The sequence below is a fragment of the Suncus etruscus genome, chromosome 13 (assembly GCF_024139225.1).
Source record: "Suncus etruscus isolate mSunEtr1 chromosome 13, mSunEtr1.pri.cur, whole genome shotgun sequence".
In the NCBI taxonomy this organism is placed as follows: Eukaryota; Metazoa; Chordata; class Mammalia; order Eulipotyphla; family Soricidae; genus Suncus; species Suncus etruscus.
In genome coordinates, this window is record NC_064860.1 from 80,163,993 (window position 1) to 80,185,668 (window position 21,676).

The 21,676-nt window shown below is 37.6% G+C and overlaps 1 non-coding gene across 1 annotated transcript; it reads left to right on the forward strand.

Annotated features, from left to right (window-relative positions):
* Positions 1-4,803: 4,803 nt before the first annotated feature.
* On the forward strand, positions 4,804-4,907 carry LOC126026739 (U6 spliceosomal RNA). Its single transcript, XR_007501959.1, has one exon. It is a non-coding gene; the product is annotated as a U6 spliceosomal RNA (small nuclear RNA).
* The last annotated feature ends 16,769 nt before the right edge of the window (positions 4,908-21,676 follow it).

Here is a 21,676-nt window from a genome sequence, read left to right on the forward strand (position 1 = left end):
CTTACTTCACTTGGCATAACATACTGTTCATTCATGCTTCAAATAACAAAATTCTATCTTTTTTCTTTCAGTTGAATTTGCATTTTGGGGAGCATCTCCCAAGTAGTAGCTGAGGGTGGGTCTGGCTAGGGCTACTCCTGGAAATATTCAATACAATGCAGCTGGGGCCCACAATGCTTGGGAGTGTGTGTGTGGGGGGAAGGTTTCCAGGGGAAAGAAAATTAATCCAGAGAAATTGCTACAGTGCTGGAATGGGGGAAAGGTTTTTCCTATAGTGCTCAGGGGACCATAATCTGTTGAGAACCAAAGCTAGACCCTTACCTCCACATACTAGGCAATATCTCCAACCCATTAATCTGTATTTCTAACAAGAGGCTTTGAAAACTGCTTGTGAACTTGTCTTATAAAATCTCTGTGCCACTGTTTCCTAATCCATCAGATGATGTAGAAGTTAAATAAAGATTACTTTGTAGGATTATTGTAACAGTGAATAATTTAGAGCACAATCTAGTATATGACAATAAAGAACACTCTATTACGAACTTTTTCTTTTTGTGGTTTTTGGGTCACACCCGGCAGTGCTCAGGGGTTATTCCTGGCTGCAGGCTCAGAAATTGCTCCTGGCAGGCACAGGGGACCAAATGGGATGCCGGGATTCGAACCGATGACCTCCTGCATGAAAGGCAAATACCTTACCTCCATGCTATCTCTCCGGCCCCGTATTACAAACATTTTTAAGACAAATATGTTCATTGATTTTTTTTGTTGCAGAAAGTTTGAAACCATTATTTTAAATTAGTATGGCCATTGACTTTGTTGCAGAGAAACTCAAGAATCTCTTTGAAAAATGCAGGACAGGACTTTAGAAAAAATATTTTTAGGCCAGAGATAGATAGCATATGACCAACCTGGATTCCAGCCTAGCACTACATGTGATCTCTGAGCAAAACCAGAGCAAGTACTGAGAACAGCTAAATGTGGCCCATCTTTTAAAATTGCTCACCTATCCTTTCCCTTTGCTATTGTTGCAATGATTATCTCACAAACACATACACACATAAACACATTTGTGGTGCTTCCACACTTTAGCTGTGGCACTTGCCAAGAGTTACACTTCCATTGCCAGTGCTCAAATCTTAAGTCTGTACAAGGATCAGACATACACTTCTTGTGCACACCAGTTACTGCTATGGTCATACTTATATTTTTCAGGGGTTGTAATTCTTAGCAATGGTGCTTACCATGGGTTACACCCCTTTTAATTATAGTATACAGATACCTATCTATGATGCTCACACATCATAGTGTTGTGTGTGATTTTGCTGTTCTAGAGCTGTACAATAGCACCCTCTTAGAATCTTCTCTAAATTTCGAGGCAGAATGTCCTGCAAAGCAAATTGTTGTGAATTATATTATCACTAAAGGAAAATGGACTAATCTCCACAGTACCAGAAGCTGCAAAGGAAGGTGTATCCCATGTCATCCTTGGCAATCCTATAGATAGATGTTGGGGTGATGGAATAGATAGTTATCAACTGTGACAGCCTCCAAGTGTCTGACCTCAAAGGTAGTGAGAGAAACTTCAGGAGATGCCAACTAGAATGGGAGGAACTGTATTGGGCAGAGCGATTGGAGGAGAGGAAAAGTAATGTATATGCTGTGCTCAACCAGAATTCACTAACACTGTTTTGTTGCCATTGCATTAACTCAGTCAACAGTGATAGGGAATATAATTACTTTTTTTTTCTTTAGTTTCTGAGGGGTAACTATATTTCATGGGAAAGGAATTTTTCCCTGGGGCCACTCAGCCAGAATTAGTTCCTACTTGTATTTTTCAGTCAATCCTTATATATTACCCACAGATCTAGTGTCTATGTTTTTTAGAAACACCTAAATCTCTCAAAATATAAAAAGACTTCCCTATATTCGTTATTTATATCACAAAATTGTAAAATATCACCTTAGATAGTTTAGAATTGTAATAAACCCAATCTAATGATTTTCACAATTGCTTAATATCAGGTTCCTCCCAATATAATTAGAACTCCAAAAGAGAAAGCAGAACTGTTATATTAACTATATTAAGTAATATATATTATATGTAAGTAATATACATATTACTTATATAATCTCTTCTGTTGGTCATGCTTCCAATGGTCTATCATTTTTCTTTAAAACTTTATGATCTAAAGGGACAAATTTTGAAAATCATGTTTAAAACAATTCTTCCATTTTCTTTTTTTTTGTTTTTGGTTTTTTGGTTTTTGGTTTTTGGGCCACACCCGGCAGTGCTCAGGGGTTACTCCTGGCTGTCTGCTCAGAAATAGCTCCTGGCAGGCACGGGGGACCATATGGGACACCGGGATTTGAACCAACCACCTTTGGTCCTGGATTGGCTGCTTGCAAGGCAAACACCGCTGTGCTATCTCTCCGGGCCCCAATTCTTCCATTTTCAAAGGACAAAAATATGCAACGAGCTAAATATTTAAGTAAAGTCAAATATTTAAGTAGAGTATAAGAGTAATTGGGGGATGTATAAACATAAAAATAAAAAATATAGATCAAAAGCCTGGCATGCTGTAATAATAAATTTCACCATATATTTATTCTGAAAAATTAAAATAGGGGCCAGAAAGATCACAGAGGAGTTAAACTGCTTGCCAAGTATTAGGCTTATCCCATTTCTATTCTGAAACTATCTATGGTCCTCCAAATACCAGTAGGAGACAGGAATAAACACTGAGCAATTCTGGTTGTGACCTCAGTTTTCTTTGACCCCCTAGAAAAGCTCAAAATATTTGGGTTAGGGGCCGGCGAGGCGGTGCTAGAGGTAAGGTGTCTGCCTTGCAAGCGCTAGCCAAGGATCAGGACTGCGGTTCAATCCCCCAGCATCCCATATGGTCCCCCCAAGCCAGGGGCAATTTCTGAGCGCTTAGCCCGGAGTAACTCCTGAGCATCAAATGGGTGTGGCCCGAAAAACCAAAAAAAAAAAAAATTGGTTTTGTAATGAAACATTCTACCAACACCAGCACCTGATGATATGTACCTACTCTGTAGGGTACACCCCCACTGGAGTGTACAGCTATCAGATATAATCATCAATGTCAATAGGTTTCCTGAATAGTTGGGGGAGTTACCCTACTGGCACCTCTGGGCCATAGCAGCATCTCTTCACTAAATACAGTCCTTAAACCTTGAGATGATACAGACAGGATAAGTGCTGTTAGGAATGTCCACCATACTCATGCTTAGTATGCTTCCCTTCCCAATATAGAATATTGATATTCAAATTTGTTTTATTTGGAATCTACACTTGGTGGTGCTCCGGGGAAAAAGCTGGTGCATTGCTCCTGTTGATGATCAGTGTTCTGGGTACCATATGGTGCCTGGGGTAGAACCCAGTACTCCAAGTGAAAAACCTGCTCACTAGACTTTGACTTATCTCCTTAGACCCCGCATTCACATTTATGGTAAACAACAGTTTGAAAAAGATTTTTTTTATTTATTTCAGTTCAGTTCTTTTTGTTTGTTTTATTTTGGATTTTTTCTTGGGGGTGGGCATCCTCAGTGGTGCTGGGTGCTACTAGAGATATACCTGGAAATGCTTGGGAAGCCATACAATGCTGGGCATTGACTCCAGGTCCTGCATATACCATACATATACTCCAGTCTTTTGAGAACCTAGTCTCTAGAAAAGTTGTTTGATTTTCATTTTTGGTCTCACTCAGTAGTGCTCAGAGGCTATCCTGTTTGCATTGATCAGGAGTTGAACCCAACAGTGTTCAAGAAACTATGCAGTGCCCAGGGATCAAATCTAGGGCCTCCTGCATGCAAATTATGTGGACTAGCAGTTTGAAATATCTCCCTGGTCCTTTTCTTAGGGTTTCTTTGAAACTGGATCAATAAATCTAAAAAATATAACAAACTAGAGTGTCTGAGAGATAAGGTTTAAATTATTTCAATAGGGTTATACACAAACTTTGGAACTTTGACTTCTTTGGTTTAGAATTGGTTCAATGAAGTATAACTCCATATGTATGTAGAGAAAATAAAAGTTATCACTTTTTAATGTTTGAAACTTTATTTAAACACCATAATTTATAAAGTTCACAATACATTCATTTCATGTATTCAGTATTCTAACACCAATCCCACCACCAGTGTGACTTTCTCTCCATCAGTGTCCTACCTAATTTACCCACTCCTCTCTCTGCCTGCTCACTTAGGAGTCACAAAATTATTTACTTTATATTGCTTGTTACAACATATAACTCATGATGGTGTTACTAAAGTTCTTTTTTTTTTTTTATAAATTTTATTCTGACCAATGGAATTACAAATCTTTCACAGTTATATTTAAGGTATGTAGAGACAGTGAATTAGAGCCATTTCTTTTAATTATAGTTCAGCATTAAGGTAGGACTCCTTTGCTCTACTAACTGTTAGTCATATCATTATGAAAAAATACCAATTATATTCTCTAAAAAACTAAACACAGAGAATCTTTCTTATTTATCAATGTATATTAATCAATCTTGAAATAACATCAAAATTTCTTGGTAATTCTCTCCTTTTTCTTCCTTTTTCTTCAAAATCACCAAATAACAGAGAAAAAATTTATTGAAATAAGGCAACATTTTGTTGCCTGCAGGAACACATTTAAACAGTCATGAAAAACACAGACTCAAAGTTAAAGGTTGGAAGACAATTATTCAAGCAAACAACTCTCTCAAAAAGGTTGGGATGGCCATTCTAATAGCAGATGACATAAATTCTGAAAGCAAAAATAACTCATTACTGTGCGCGCTTCAGCAGCACATATACTAAAAATTGGAACGATACAGAGAAGATTAGCATGGCCCCTGCGCAAGGATGGCATGCAAATTCATGAAGCGTTCCATATTTAAAAAAAAATAACTCATCACTATTAAACTACCAAATAACACTTTTATGACCATTTTTAGTATTTGAAAAGCACAACTGACTACTTAAAGTAAAAGCATTATTTAATTTGACTTAAAATTTTTTTTATCTGTATAAGATATACATATAAATTTTCAGATATTTGGCACCAACAGCACAAACAATTTAAGACTATATTGTTGCTATGCTTTTAAATTTACGTATTGTAAATTGACTACGTATGAATTGAAGACTGAATAATTCAATCACTAGAATTGCTATAGAAAATACAAGGGAGATTTAAAAGTAAATAAAATAAAAAATAAAAGCTCGGGGGCTGGAGAGATAGCATGGAGGTAAAGCGTTTGCCTTTCATGCGGAAGGACGGTGGTTCAAATCCTGGCATCCCAGATGGTCCCCCATTCCTGCCAGGGGCGATTTCTGAGCATAGAGCCAGGAGTAACCCCTGAGCACTGCCGCGTGTGACCCAAAAACCAAACACAAAAAATTAAATTAAATTAAATTTTTAAAAAAGCTCAATTCTTTCTTCTAACACCTGTGGTTGCTTTGGATACAAAAGTACTTTTAGCCTCCCCAGCAGTACTCAGGGTACTCAGGGTTCATTCATTGTGATTTAAGGCTAGCAGGTTCAATGTGAGGTCCTATGTATATGTATAGTTTAATACTTATCTGGTGCTGGGATTTATTCAGGCCACCCCAATGGAGTTTAGTGGACCTCCAAGACTGCATCACAAGATATTGTGCCCGGTATCAAACTGGGGTCTGCTGAATGAAAGATATGCACCTTAACTCCTGTATCATCTCTTTGTGATATGTAACACTTTTTTAATAATATGTATAATCTTTAAACTCACACATTAGTACTTTTTACCCTCTAATGATTTATTCTGTATGGAGTTAATAACAAAAATAATGGAGCTTTCTCAGAATGGGTTGGGACAAACTTTCCTTTCTGTCTGAAGGCACAGCAGCTCACAGCCACACCCAATACCCTCTGGTAGCAACAGCTCAGCTTCACAACTAAACCTTACCAAACTGCCAAGTCATCAAAAATTGTTCTCGATCAATAGATACTGGATACCCTAAAATTTCATAACAGTGTCAGCCTAGTAGAACCACAGCAAATTTGATGGGAAAGCTATACTGAAGATCATCAAGCTCTGTGAGACTTAACAGTAATACAAAGCTCAATTAGCACAGATCACAGGCCACTAAATATTTACTTAGACAATGACTTTAGTAACACCATAAGACATACAATTATTTCAAATGAACACTTATTGATCTAAGTTTTAAAAATTTAATTTGCTTTTGTATTGTAAAAACTACATATGAAGGTAATATGTTTGTGCCTGCAAGGGAGCAGGCTAGGTGGTGGGTGGGAAACTGGGGACAGGCTCAGACATACTTGCATACTTTCAGATCCTAATATGAATTCCTGTATCCAGGAAATAAAATAAAAATAAACAATTTAGCCTTTATTTTTTCTTAAAAAAAAAATAAAAAGAGAGGAGCCAAAGTGATAACACAGCAAGTAGTACAATGACCTAGGTTTGATCCCTGCTATACCATATGGTGCAGTGCCAGGAATCATATCTGAGCGCCACCTAGTGTAACCCCAAAACCAAAAATCAATCCATCAATTTTTGTTTGTTTGTTTATTTATTCATTCATTTATTTTTGGTTTTGGTGCCACACCTGGAAGCACTCAGGGGTTACTCCTGGCTGTGCACTCAGAAATCGTTTCTGGCAGGCTCGGGGATGCTGAGAATCAAACCCCGTTCTGTCCTGGGTCATCTGTGTGCAAGGCAAACACCCACCACTGTGCTATAACTCCAGCCCCACAATCAATCAATTTTTAAAAATGAATCCAGAAAGTAATGATTATGACTGAAAATAATTATTTAAGGTTTATTAAACAGTACTGGGTACACTGCAGACATGTTACCTCAAAGAGGTTTTGCTTTTGTTGTTTTTTTTTTTTTTAATTTGCTCATATGTTTTTAGTGATGCTGGGGACTAAACCCAAATCATGTGTCACTGAAACACATTTTTCAACTGCAGCTCTCAAAGTATTTTAGCTCTGTGCTCCAGGGTCAGTCATGGCAGGGCTTGGGAACAATATGTAATTATGTAGATCAACCCAGGTTGGCTACAAGCAAGGCAAACATCTTCCTGCTATACTATTGCTCTGGTTCAGTCTCTTTTTTTCTAAAATCTAAACACCAAAAAAATGTTAAATAGCTTTTATTGAGGCCAATGTGAATTACAAGTCTTTCACAGTTATGTTTAAGGTACATAATGCCAGTGAATTGGGACAATTCCCACCACCACCCACTACCTCTGTTCCTAGCATGCATCCCAAATAGCCCCCTTGATTGCTGATGTAAAGGTTCCTTTTGTGTAGAGCTTGTGGTGGCTTGGGTCTCTTGATTCCATTGTCTTTGATTTTGGGTTGAGTATTTAGGTTTAATGATAATCCCTGCTAATCCATGAGCAGGGTATGTGTCTCTATTTCCTTGTGTCCTCTCAATTCTTGAAGCGGGCTTTTGTAGTTTTCTTTGTATATGTCTTTCAGCTCTTTAGTTAAGCTGACTTCAAGATATTAAGAGTTTGTGGGGAACTAATGTGAATGTCCATTTTTTTAAATGTCCATTTCTTCTGTCTCATTATTGGTGTATAAGAAGGCCATTGATTTTTGCATGTTAATTTTGTAGCCTGCCATTTTGCTATATGATTCTATTTTTTCTAGAAGCTTTTTGGCTTTTAGAGTCTTTAGGGTTTTCTAAGTAGAGTATCATATCATCTGCAAACAGTGAGAGCTTGACTTCTTCCTTTCCTATCTGGATTCCCTTGATATCTTTTTCTTGCCTAATTGCTATAGCAAGTACTTCCAGTACTATGTTAAATAGGAGTGGTGAGAGGAGACGACCTTGTATTGTACCAGAATTCAGAGAGAAGGCTTTTAGTTTTTCTCCATTGAGGATATTTGCCATTGGCTTGTGGTAAATGGCCTTGACTAGACTGAGAAAGGTTCCTTTCATTCCTATCTTGCTGAGAGTTTTTTTTTTTTTTATCAAGAATGGGTGTTGGGGGGCCGGGCGGTGGCGCTAAAGGTAAGGTGCCTGCCTTGCCTGCGCTAGCCTTGGACAGACCGCGGTTCGATCCCCCGGTGTCCCATATGGTCCCCCAAGCCAGGAGCAACTTCTGAGCACATAGCCAGGAGTAACACCTGAGCGTTACCGGGTGTGGCCCAAAAAACCAAAAAAAAAAAAAAAAAGAATGGGTGTTGGACCTCATCAAATGCTTTCTCTGCATCTATTGATATAATTATGTGATTTTTATTTTTCTTGTTGTTGATGTTATGTATTATGTTGATGGATTTATGGATGTTAAACCATCCTTGCATTCTTGGGATGAAACCTTCTTGATCATAGTGAACGATCCTCTTGATGAGGTATAGGATCCTATTTGCAAGAATTTTGTTGAGGATTTTTGCACTGTGCTTGTCAAAGATATTGGTCTGTATTTTCTTTTTAGGCAGCATCTCTCTGTTTTTAGTATCAAGGTGATGTTAGCTTCACAAAAAAAAAAACTATTTGGAAGTGTTTCTATTTCTTCAATTTTATGAAAGAGCCTGAAAAGTATTGGTAGTAGCTCCTCTTGAAAGGTTTGAAAGAATTCATTAAGTGAACCCATCTTGGCCTGGGCTTTTGTTTTTGGGAAGACTTTTGATTACCATTTTAATTTTCTCAATAGTAATGGCACTGTTTAGAGCACCCCAACCTTTTTAAGGGAATTATTTGCTTGAAGGATGGTCCTCCGACATTTGACTTTGAGTCTATGTTTGCTCTGACACTTCAGATGTGTTTCTTGCAGGCAGTAAAATGAATTCAATTATTTGATACATTTTTATACTCTTTGTCTTTTAACTAGTAATTTAGTCCACTGACATTGAGAAAGATGATTGTCATGAGATTAAGAGTCTTCTTTCTGTAGGAATTTGGTGTGTCTATTGAGTTTGTCTTATCTTAATGTGGACCTTTCAGATTTCTTTTAAGCTAGTTTTTAGTCAGTAAAGTTTCTGATCTATTGTTTATCTGTGGAGCTGTGTTTACTGAGAATGCTCTATCCTGTTTTCCATAGGGATTTAGCCAGACAACATTCCCACGAGGAGCAGATAAAAGTTCCTTTTCTACAATATCCCTGCTAACAAAATTGGTTACAATATTTTTATATGTGTCACCCTCACTGGTATAAGGTGATATCTCATTGTCATCTTAAATTGAATTTAACTAGTAACAAAAAAGGATGAGAATTTTTCCTTGTGCCTGTTGTTCATCTGTTGATCTTCCTCAGAGAGTTGTCTCCTCATTTATAATAGGTTTTAGATGTTGGGTTTTAATCTTTGTGAGTATTTGTATATCCTCAATATTAATCCTCTAGTCTATATGATGTTATGAGTATAAATATTTCCTCAATTTAGCTTGCTTTATTTTATACCAGTGTTAACTGTCATTATTCTAGTTTAGCCTTTGTTTCTTACAAAGTGCTAGTAATCAAACAAATGGAACAAAGGCAAATTTTCAGATCAGTAGATCAGAATATAATATATAATGACAAAATACCAAGCATATGGTCAACTAACTTTTCACAAAGGAGCTCCTTTTGGGTATCTATCCTCAGAAAAGAAGAACATTCAAAGGGACTTATGCACACCACTATTAATCACAGCTCTTAGTACATAGTTAAGATTTGGAATTAACCTAGTCCAGCAACAGATGACTTGATCATAAAGATGTGGTACATATATATAATGGAATATTATATAGCTACAAGCAATTATGAAATCATGCAATTGGCTGCAACATGGATGAAACTGGAAGATTTATGTTAAATGAAGTAAGCCAGAAGAAGAAAGATAAGTAAAGGACTTATCATTTAAATGTAGTATTTATAATAACTGCATGAAATAATGCAGGTTTATGTAGGAGTTGTCTAGAAGACTTCTTCCACAGAGTATATTGAGGAGAATGAAAGAAATTGACTGCAGAAGGAGAAAGACAGATGGGAAATAACAGAGAACAGGGGCAAAGGAACTCAGGTCTATTTTTGGTACTAAGAAGGAATAGAATAAAATGTCCACGCCACAAAATCAATAACAATGAAATCATGAGACCTAAAGTTTAACAATCATAAATAAAAAGATGCCTGTTATGATGGCAGATGTGGGCAAGGGTAGGGGGATGGTGATGATGGTGATGATGATGGTAGTGGTAGTAGTATGTGGTGGATTCTGGGAAAATTAGTGGAGGGAGAGTGACAATGGTGATGGGACTGGTGCTGAAATATTGTATGTCTAAAACTTAACTATGAGTAATGTTTGTAAGTCGCAATGCTTTAAATAAAAATTTAATTAAAGAATAAGATTACCTCAGATTGAAATAAGACATGATAAGGTCCAAAATGTGAGAGATTTTAAAAAATATATTTAGGGAACCAAAAATATGGTAATGAGGGTAAGGCCCATGCTTTGCAAGTAGCTAACCTGGGTTAAATCCCCAGCTCCCAATATGATCCTCTGAGCACTCTAGGAGTCATCTCTGAATCAGAGCAAGGCGCAAACCATAAGTGTAGCCAGGCTTGGTCCAAAAACCAAATAAGATAGTAATACATTTGTAGAACTAGGATTAAATCTGTAACGCTTGCTGCTTAATTCAACTTAATAATATTCTTATAATATAATTCACTATTATTAAGTGTTTTTGTGCAAGAAAGTTGCTAAGGAACAAAAAGAGAAGCAGAACCAGCACCACTAGGTGAAACATGAGCACGGACCCATCCTATGATGAGACAATAGTGAGATAGAGACTGAGCAAAAGAAGAGGTCAGCTGCTTCACTCCACACCATGGCTGCATGTTACTTCTAGTGAGTGAATCCCAGTACAAAATTAAAAAAAAAAAAAAAAAAAAAAAAAACCACATGCAAAGGTGTCAATTGGGAAACAACACAGAATTTGATGCATAGAAGGAAGAAATTGAGATACACGGATTATCATGAAATCGAACTCAATTATCCATATAAACAAAGTAGCAGAGGGACCAGCAGAAGTGTTTTTGCATGCAACTAATCCAAGTTCAATCTGTCATATCCCATATGGTCCCCCCAATCCACCAGGAGTGATACCTGAGAGTAGAATCAGGAGTAACCTCTGAACACTGCTGTATGGGATGCAAAACTAAATTAGATTGCTAAGATCAAAACTGCAAATAAATCTTGTCTTTTTTTAATTTTTATTTATTTATTTTTTGGTTTGGGGCTATACCTGGTGACACTCAGAGGTTACTCCTGGCTATGCACTCAGAATTCACTCCTGGTTGGGGGGACCACATGGGAGGCTGGGGGATCCAACTAAGGTTCGTCCTAGGTCAGCTGTGTACAAGGCAGACGCTCTATGGCTGTGCCACTGCTCTGGCCCCTAGATCTTCTAAGTTTTAAAATCAAGATGAGGTTTACTTAAATATTAACAAATGGAACTGGGAAAATATTGCAAGTGTAATTGCATAGGCCAGGCCTGGGTTCAATCCCCAGAACCACATGGTCTGCTGAGTATTGCTGGATATAGTTCTGGAGGTCCCCACGCATATATAGTTTTGGCCCCAGAGGTCCCTGAGAACCATTGTGTAATCTGGTGATCTCTAGCACCACGGGGCTCGAACAACAGCACATTCTCAGATGCTAATGAGCCACCAGTTCAGCTGAGTATCACCAGGAGAGTTTCATTTAATTCCCTTTTTAAGATTGCATGAATTAATTCTGATTAATAAATTTAGACAGGATAAAATTCTTGTAGTCTATTTGATGACTCCTGAGACTTCTGAGATTTGCATGCTTCAAAATAAACTCCTATGTTTCAGACAATTTCCATTCACACAAATTGTCTCAAACTATAAGCACTTGGGACCAGATACTTTAATAATTCCACCCAGAAGAAAGTGAAAATGGGGAAATATGCAAACATACATTCAGACACAAAAAGATGTCTCAGTTTTGTAGTGAGAAATTTAAGAACAAAAGCAGGAAACTAGAGGCGGGACCTCTGAGTGACTCATTCTAGGAGCTGGGCAAAGATGAATAGAACATAAATTCCAAGCTATGATCAGAACAGAGCAAAAGAGCCACACTGATCTGGTTGCTTGAGCAGGAATAGAACAGGATCACAGGAATGATTAGTAACTGTCTATGTGGAAGTTAAAACAATACATTAATCACTGTTATTACCTATCTATGTTAACAATGATTGTGTGTGTCAGATGAGAAAACTGTTCCCATAGAATCAATGTATCCTGTGTCTAATTTATATAAACTCTGTATGAACTGAGTTGTGATCCAACCTATTTTAGCATTAGTTAAGTTAAATATTTATGTGTAATTAAAGCTGATTCTTCCTCTAATCACTCAAGTGTTTGCATCTGTAACTTTGTTTTTTTTTTTTCTCTTGGGCCACACCTGGTGACACCCAGGGTTACTCCTGGCTATGTGCTCAGAAATCAATCCTGGCTTGGGGGACTTTATGGGATACCAGGGATCGAACCTCTGTCCATCCTGGGTCAGTTGCGTGCAAGGCAAACGCTCTACCACTGACCTGTAACATCGTTTCTGTAACAGTTTCATTAACTTTTCAGATATCTGAGATGGGGAGATATAGTAAAAGCAGGTCTAGCATCCTCCTAACCTCCTTCTGGCACCACATGATCTCCTGGCATCACTGGGTGAAGTCCCAGGAGGCCCCATAACCATTGGGGTGGCCTGCATATCTCTGGTACCACAGATCCCAGCAATATTGCATCCTCAGGGCCTTGTATTGAATCCAAAATACAGTTCACTGAGAATTGCTGGTGGGGCTCTGTGGTTTCTGGAGCACTGTTAGGTGTCTATAACCCCAAATTTGGATTTATAGAAAGAAAATATTTTAACTACCTGTGCTTGTAAAAATACAAGAATTTTCTTTGATTAATTTTAATAGTTCCATATTCCATATCTCTCCTTTAAAGGGGTTCTCCCGCATGGTTCTGAAATCATACCTTCATTTGTTTGGCCAGGATAGACTAATTCCTAGTTAAACTTTGATTTTAACTTTTTTGTTTTTGTTGTGTTTTTCTTTTTTTTTTTTTGGGTCTCACCCAGCAGTGCTCAGGGGTTACTCCTGGCTCTGCGCTCAGAAATTGCTCCTGGTAGGCTCGGGGGACCATATGGGATGCTGGGATTTAAACCACTGTCCTTCTGCATGCAAGGTAAACACCTTACCTCCTGCTATCTCTCCGGCCTCTAATTTTAACTTTTAATATAAGCTCTACATCTATTTATTTTTGAGAAAGAACAAAAATTTTTTTAATTTAAGTTTAATTTTTAAATTTAAATTAAAGCAAAGAGGGGCTGGAGTGATAGCAAGGCAGTATGGCTTTTGCCTTGCATGCTGCTGACCCGGGACAAACTCAGGTTCGATCCCTGGCCTCCCCCAGAGCCTGCTAGGAGCTACTTCTGAGCACAGAGCCAGGCATGACCCCTGAGTGCTGCCAGGTGTGGCCCAAAAACCAAAAATAAAAAAAGAATAATTTAAGGTAAAGAGCTTAATTCCTGGTTGAACCTTGAACCTTGATTGTAGCATATAGTATACTATACTATAATCATTATATCTATTCCTTTTGTTTTCTTTTTTGTTGTTTTGTTTTGTTAATTTTATTTTTGTTTTTTGGGGATATTTTTTTGGGGGGTCACACCTGGTTGTGCTTAGGGGCTTACTCTTGGAACAGCACTTAGGGATCATTCCTGGTAGGGTCAGGGTAACACATGGGTTTTGGAGACCAAACTCTAATAGACCACATGTGAAACAAGCACATATAAGTTCAAACCCAGTAATTGTTAACTAAGAGTAAAAAATATCTATAATTTTATCTCATGATATTCCTTCCTAAATACCACAAAAATACAGATTTCAGACAAAGGCAGACATAGAAGAGAGATTGAGTTCTCTTATATTACTTTATATTTTCTAGCCCCTAATAATTTCATTTTATTTTATTTTTATTAGTTTTAAACTTAGTATGGTGTTTGAAACTCAAGAGAGTCCTTTGTAGCTACTAAACCATTAGGTGCATTTTTATATTGTTATAGTCAGAGGTATATGATCACAGGTCTTTAAAAATGATTTTGTAGGGTGCTGGAGCCATAGCACAGTAATAAGGCATTTGCCTTGCACGCGGCCAATATAGGACAGACCCTAGTTCGAATCCGGGCATTTCATATGGTCCCCCGAGCCTGCCAGGAGTGACTTCTGAGTGCAGAGCTGTGTGTGACCAAAAAACCAAAAATAAGTAAATAAAAGATTTTGTAGCCCGTGATATTGCAACATTATCTTTAGTTTGGAGGCTACAACCAACTGCGCTCAAAGCTTATATATGACTCTGTACTTTTGGAATTACGATTGGTGAGACTTGGGGGACCAAACACAGTGCCAGGGGATCAAATGTAGGTAATTATGGGGCTGGAGAGGTGGCACAAGAGGTAGGGCAATTGCCTTGCCCATACTGACCTAAGACAGACCGAGGTTTGATCACCTAGCATCCCATATAGTTCCCCAAGTCTGGAGCAATTTCTGAGCACAGAGCCAGGATAACCCCTGAGCATCTCCGAGTGTGGCCCCAAAACCAAAACACACACACACACACACACACACACACACACATATAAGTCAGTTAATAATATATCCATTTATTTCAGCCTTAAAACAATATTTCTTTTCCTATCTTTCCCACCCTTTTAATTTTTAACAATCAGAAATTTAGATAAGCTCTTCAAATTTTTATTTTCCAACTGTCATTCAACCAAGTCAGTTTTTTTTTTTTTTTTATCTAAGAGATCCAAAGTTTACTCACCATAAAACACAAGGAAAGAATCCATGTACACTAAGAGTTTTAGCTTTTAGTTTTTAGCATTGAACTCTTGGAGCTTAGAATCACTGTCAGGATGTAGGAAGTTATGTCTTTAATCAAAATATTTCAAGGTTGGAGAATTTCCTGGGGAAAAGCAGTTTAGGTCTTTTAAAATAGAATGGGGGCAGCAAATAAGCACTCAGGAGAGAAAAGAATAAATGACAGACTAGCAAACATGAACCAGGCAAGGACAGAATAAAATAGCTTAGGGTCTTTTAAATATAGAGGTCAATGTAGACAAAAATAAAATAGAAAATTATCATGACTTTATACCTTAAGAGTGGTAGCTAATTGGCTACGTGAAAAAGCCCAGTTACTATTCTTAGTGTGCCCATTGAATGATGTGCTTATAAAATCTGTCCTTAATGTTTTTGTCAATGTAATGTAAACAATAACTCACATATTTATAGAGTCAGGTGGGATTGGGGTGATATTATATTGAATTAATAATGACCAGCCGTCAGCTCATTCGTGTCTGCCCAGGCATGGACAAAGGTTGAACATTCCATGTGCTTGTCTATGTTGTGACCAACTTCACTGGATGGAAGTCAAAGGTGCTAGTTTAACTGGCTTTTTGTGATAAAATAAAGTGCACTAATAATATTTCCAACTTCCAGCTTCCTTTTCATAATGAAAAAGACAGAAACTAAATACAACACATGAAGTTAAGAGAAACAAATGAGGCGCATGTGTTGCCTGGGTAGATGATACCTGTTTCTCCCCTCCTGAGATGTGAACTTTCATGTCTTTTATACTTTAATACTGGGATGTTTACTGGAGTTATCTGCCTTTGGAGGTCAGCTTTCTCTCTTGAATACATTAATCTCTCTTTCTCTTTCCTCCCTTCTACAGAATTTCTAAATAAAAACTTGTTGTTTTTTTTTTAAAGAGAGAGAAAGAGATGAAAAGTAAACCCTCCACAAACATTCAGGATTATAGACAAACCCACTAAATCGCATATATACAGAACACAAAGAAAGCATGGCACATGAACAAAGCATCCAGCTGGTCTCCAGAAGCCATGGGTGTGTCAAGGGATGGGAAGGAAGAGTCATCCACATTGCTATAACATAAGATTCAGCCTTTGTTTTGTTCACTAGTTAAATCCGATCTGAACAGGATGGTTTCTGCTTCAGAAACTAATACTGGCTTTGGAGTTCTTGCAAAGTGATGGAGGACATTCTAGATCAGAATTTCTCTTTCACAACACACTTTGTTTCAGAGGAAGAGCAGAGAGAAGTGGCATCACTCCGGTACAACGATGAATTTTTATACCTGAATAAAAGTAGACATTTATTCCCACTCCTGGAGTGCTTGCAGAATTTCCTCAAGCCATACAGAGGCCTAGATGGAGGGGTAGCTAGTTTCTTGAGCATTACCCCAAATTACATTATCAGTTTTGCCTTCCCTGATCTCTCTACATACAACTAATTGACTGATCTCCAGTTGTTTCTCTGACCTGTTGGAAATAGCATCAGAAGTAGCTGGTATAGGATTAGGAAAGAAAGGGGAGGCTCCTAGAGCAAAAAGTACTTACTGTGAGTTAAGGTGTTTTCACAAAATGCTCCTCATCCAAGAAACTTGTACCCACCAGGCACTGGTCCACAGCTCATCACAAATGATTTTATCTTCAAACTTTTCCTCAAAGTTTCCTGAGAACTTATGTAAGTTTTGACATACCATAAACAAAACCACCAGTTATTTATCTAATCAGCAATCATACTGTTTTTTCTTCTTTTGCTCTAAACCCCGTACATTACATAAATATTGCCAAGTACTCAAGAGTTGACACCTTTTAGATGCTGGTCTGTCAGCTCTGGGAGCTCTAATATATCCAAACAGTACCAGAGGATATGGAGACGCAATATAGAATGCCCTCTTCTACTGATTTCCAGCAGTAGTATTTTGTCATACGTCTTACTTTTTTTATTTTTACACAAATAATATTTAGCAACGAATTTAAACTCTTGCTGTTCAAAATGTGGCCCTAGCCTTGCATTAGGCACAATCGTTAAAAATGCAGGACCCCAAAAAATAAAAAAAAAAGAAATGCAGAACCCCTGAATGACAATCTGCAGTTTATGTCCCAGGTGATTCCTTTACATATACCGTTTTTTTTTTGTTTTTTTTTTTTGTTTTTTTTTTTTACTCTATAAGAAGCACCTGACCAGAAGGCGCATATAGTTTTTAGACGAGGAAACAAAAAAAAAATTCTAAAGCAAATGGTGTACTAAAATATTTAACAAACTATAACAGAATAATATCTCAACCATGTTAAGTGAACAGCAGTCAATATGACATTAAGAATCATTATGACTGTCATTAACAATTGGAGAGAGTTTAAGTTTCAAGTACTCTTCTCGTTTTCAGCTTCAGACAGCATTCACTCCATAAGTCACACAGACATTTTCCCCTAGCTGTTGGGTGGAAAAAAATGCATCTTATGATATAAAAAATATGATAGTTTTCAGAGTATTGACACATTCTTGGGATTAAGGATTGAATTTGATTAGGGATATAGGCATTGTTAGGTTAGAAAACAAAGTTGATAAATTATGGACATTTTTAAAAGATCCCTTAACGCTGATGATCTTATTTCTGCCAGGGCATCAGACTTAAAATATTTGGGGTTTTTTTTTGTTGTTGTTCTGGAGCCATACCCAGTGGTTCTCAGTGCTTACTCCTGATTCTGTGTTCACTCCTGATTCTGTGCTCACATTTGAAGTGCTGGGGATTGAATCCCACTTTTCAGCTTGCAGGGCAAGTGACTTATTTGCTGTACTATCTCTCTGGATCCAGATTTGGAATATATGAATTCTTCTCTTAGGAGGATCTCCCTCACTCCTTATTAGGTTAGATTTTTGGTGAAATGACACTTCAATGAGACATGGCTTTAGGTGAAACTAAAAATTTACCAGATTTATGGGAAAAGTACAGACTGCATGTCTAAATTTATTTTTACTGAGTGTTTATTCTGTACCTATTGCTTTCCAAACATTCTCTCTCCAGTGTTGTGGGTGTCAAAATAAGTAAGACCATCTCAGCCTTAAAATGAGGCAAATAAAGAAGGTGTATGCTGAAGTGGTAGGAACTTTTAGTAGACAGGATGAAGCCAAAAGTTTCTGATGCAGACTCTAGTTTGGAGACACCATTATTGCCTATAATCCTGTGAGTCAATTATTAATCAGTAGACTTCATTGTATTTTTATTGAACCTTCTAATCACCATTCACTTTCCTTTGGTTTTAGCATTGTCTCCTAATCTAAAAATATCCTGTGCATTGTATGTTTAATGTGAAAGCAGGAAGTCAATCATGGCTTCTGGGAAAATAACAGAAACATCTGACCCCTTAGTATGTGCTATAGACCACAAAGGCAGGTACTATACAACTATATTATCTTAAGTTTATAGCAAACAGGTTGGCAGGGGCCAAGTAGCAGAAAATATACTTAGCATAGGGAACATTTGAGTTCCATCCTGGCACCATAGGCCCGTCAGCATTGCTGGCTGTAGGCCTGGAGGTCTCAGAGCATTCCCCCAGTGTGTCCTGATATGCCCTAGTGATTTATCAAACCACTGGCACCATTGAAACACTCATGTCACTGGTAGTCTTCTCCTCCTTGGACTCTTTACTCTTTTCTGTTTTCACCCCCACCATTTTCTCAGATTACTAACATAAACTTGATTTTCTTTTTTGGTTTGTTTTTTTTTGGGGGAGGGGGGCAACATCCAACAGTGCTCAGGGATTCATTCATGATGCTGGAGTTTGGGGGACTTTATGGGTTGCCAGGGATGGAACTTTGGTTGGCCATATATAAGGCAAACAAACTCTCTACCTGCTGTATCTCCAGCTCCAAAATTTCTCTACACCAACACTTATCTCTTCAATAGTGAATTTCAAATAACAGTTACTAAGCCTAGAATTTAGCAACAAATGTATTACCTGTAGTGTTTTTATTTTGTCAAGACCTATTTAAGTCATATCATATTATTTCCCTTGGGGAAATCTAAGAAGACTAAAATTCAATTTTTACTTACACGGGGCATTTTCCAAAAGAATCTCAACACATATACTGATTTTAAAACAGAAAAGGGTAGGAATTGTAAACACCAAAAAGGATATTTAGCAAAGGTAATTAAAGCAGATTTCACTAATAAATTGGGACCTGAAATTGATCTTGGAAGGTGGGTAAGAAAACAGAAATGGAAAGAGCATTCTGAAACCACAAAGGGAAAATGAGAGAACCCTAAACATTGACTTCCGAGATTGTTAGCAGAATTAACTGTTGTCTTCTCATTTTTTTTTCCTGGTCACATTAGTTCTTTAATGTAGAAACAGTGTTCTCATTTGATGTAGTTTTAGATTCTCAGCTGCAGGGAATCTAGAATCTAGTTTTCAGCTGAATAGAATTGGGCTGGTTCGACTCCTTGAAGTATTTAATAAGCCCTTTACTTAATGCCATGCTTAATTTAAATCCAACATGGCATCAAACAGCTTCTTATCTGAGGAGAGCAGACTTGCTATTAATCATCTAATATCTTTTGAGCTGAATGTCAGTGATGCCTATTCATCAATGGTTAGTATATCTTTGTAAGCTCCTGACAGATGTTTGAACTAGATTTAATAAACTATCTTCTTTCTCCTAATAGATGATTATTATTGCCATATTTGTGGTTGAAACTAAGTGAAGAAGTAACTCTGTGGCTAGGATTTTGTTGCTGCTCTGTGATTCAAATACAGAGCTGAGATGCAAACCATGGGTTTGCATAGGGAGGACCAATTCTTTCCAGTGGACAGAGTTCCAAAATTAGAAGACTGGATAATTGTATAATTACATGTAACTATAGTATTAATGTTGATGTGTGATAGTTGATAATAGATTAATTTTCATGCTACTTTTGGTTTCAATACCATAGTGGATATAGGTACTAGCATGTAGTCACAAATATCTTGGGATCACAGTGGTTAAAAGTAAACAAACAAGCCTGAGTGTTAGAATGTAGGTGGTAGATCTTTGAGAGAGCTTATGTTAAAATAATAGGTCATTCTACAAATCAAAGAAAAATTCCAGGACATCAAACTGACTGAAGATAATTTTTCTGGACAGCCATAAAGACAAAAAAGTGAGTTTCTGTGAGATTTTCTGTCTTAAAAGTCAGCTTTTTTAACTACAGTCTCTTCCCGTTCTTACCCTTATCTTAGGCCTTTTATTATGCTGCTGATAAAAAATTACCTTTTTTTATTCCATTCTTTGAAGACCAAGTTGTGGTAAAGAAGGAACATGCAAGGCAGTTCCTACAATACCTAAAATGTCATGAAGCTGAAGTCTCCCTCCCAGTACTTCAGGTAACTGGAACTTTGTTGATCTCAAAGGGGTCTTAATCAAATCTAAGAAGCTATTGTATTAGATATTGCTTATCTTGTTTCTCCAAAGGCTTATAGAAAAATTCTTTGAAGTCAAGCAAGTGTGTCTCCTTTAAAGCCTCTTTATAACTGAGAAAATTTTGGTAGTTTACTGCTTATTTGCTCACTTTCAATGAGCCGAACTGTGGTTTCTAGAGTAGCAGTACCAGCATCAACTGGGAAATCATTAGAAATACAAATATTAATTACCCTAGATGGAACAGGTTATGTCTTATGGAGTTTTTTAGGGGGCAACTGTGCTCAGGGTTCTCTTCTGGCTCTACACTCGGGCTTTATGACTGATAGTGCTCACGGGGCCTTTGGTGTACCGAGAATAGAACTTGGATCAGCCAAGTGAAGGCAAACCATCTACCCGCTGTCCTATAGCTCCAACACAAAGGCTGTGTCTTTTTAAAGGAGCTTTATCTCCTAGGGAGGGGGGCGGAATGGAGAAAACACAGGGCTATTGTGCCCTATTTGGTGGTACTTAATGGCTATTCCTGGTGTTGTGCTCAGAGGTCACTCCTGGAGGTGCTAGGAGCATCAAACCAAGGCTGTTCAGTTTGCAAGGCAATTTACACCTGTAATATTTTTCAGCACAAGTACTTGCATATTAAAAGCTCTCCAGATAAACGTAACTCCATATTAGTTAGAAGTACTGTTCAACTAATATTTTCTGAGTGCTATTAGCAACCTATATCAGATCTCTAGTCTAATTCAGCTGCAGATTCAAGCACTTAATATGTCTGCTATTTGAAGCTGGAAAGATGTACAGAAGATAGGGCCCTTGCCTTGCATGGGCTGACCCTGGCTTGATTCCCACACTCTGTATCATTCCCCCAAGCCCACCAAGAGTGACTTTTTTGTTTGTTTGTGTTTTGGGTCACAACTGGCAGCGCTCAGAGGTTACTCCTGGCTCTATGCTCAGAAATCACTCCTGGCAGGCTCAGGGAACCATATGGGATGCCGGGATTCGAAACACGGACCTTCTGCATGAAAGGCAAATGCCTTACCTCCAGGCTATTTCTCCGGTCCACCAAGAATGACTTTTAAGTGCAGAGCCAGGATTAACCTCAAATCTCCACGTGGTGTGACCCAAAACTAAATGAAAATTGCTCTTCTATATAATAAAACTATCTTAAATATAAATTACAAAGTAACTATCTGAATGTTAATTGTGGGTATTAATTACATCCAAAGACATCCTATTTATCTGAAAAGGTTCCTATACACTACAGGTATATATACATACTAAAACAAATATGTTACATCTTTCTAAACTATACAAAATTACATCAGAGATTAAATATACTGTTTTGTGTGCTGCACTATTAAGTTAAATAAAATACCACAACA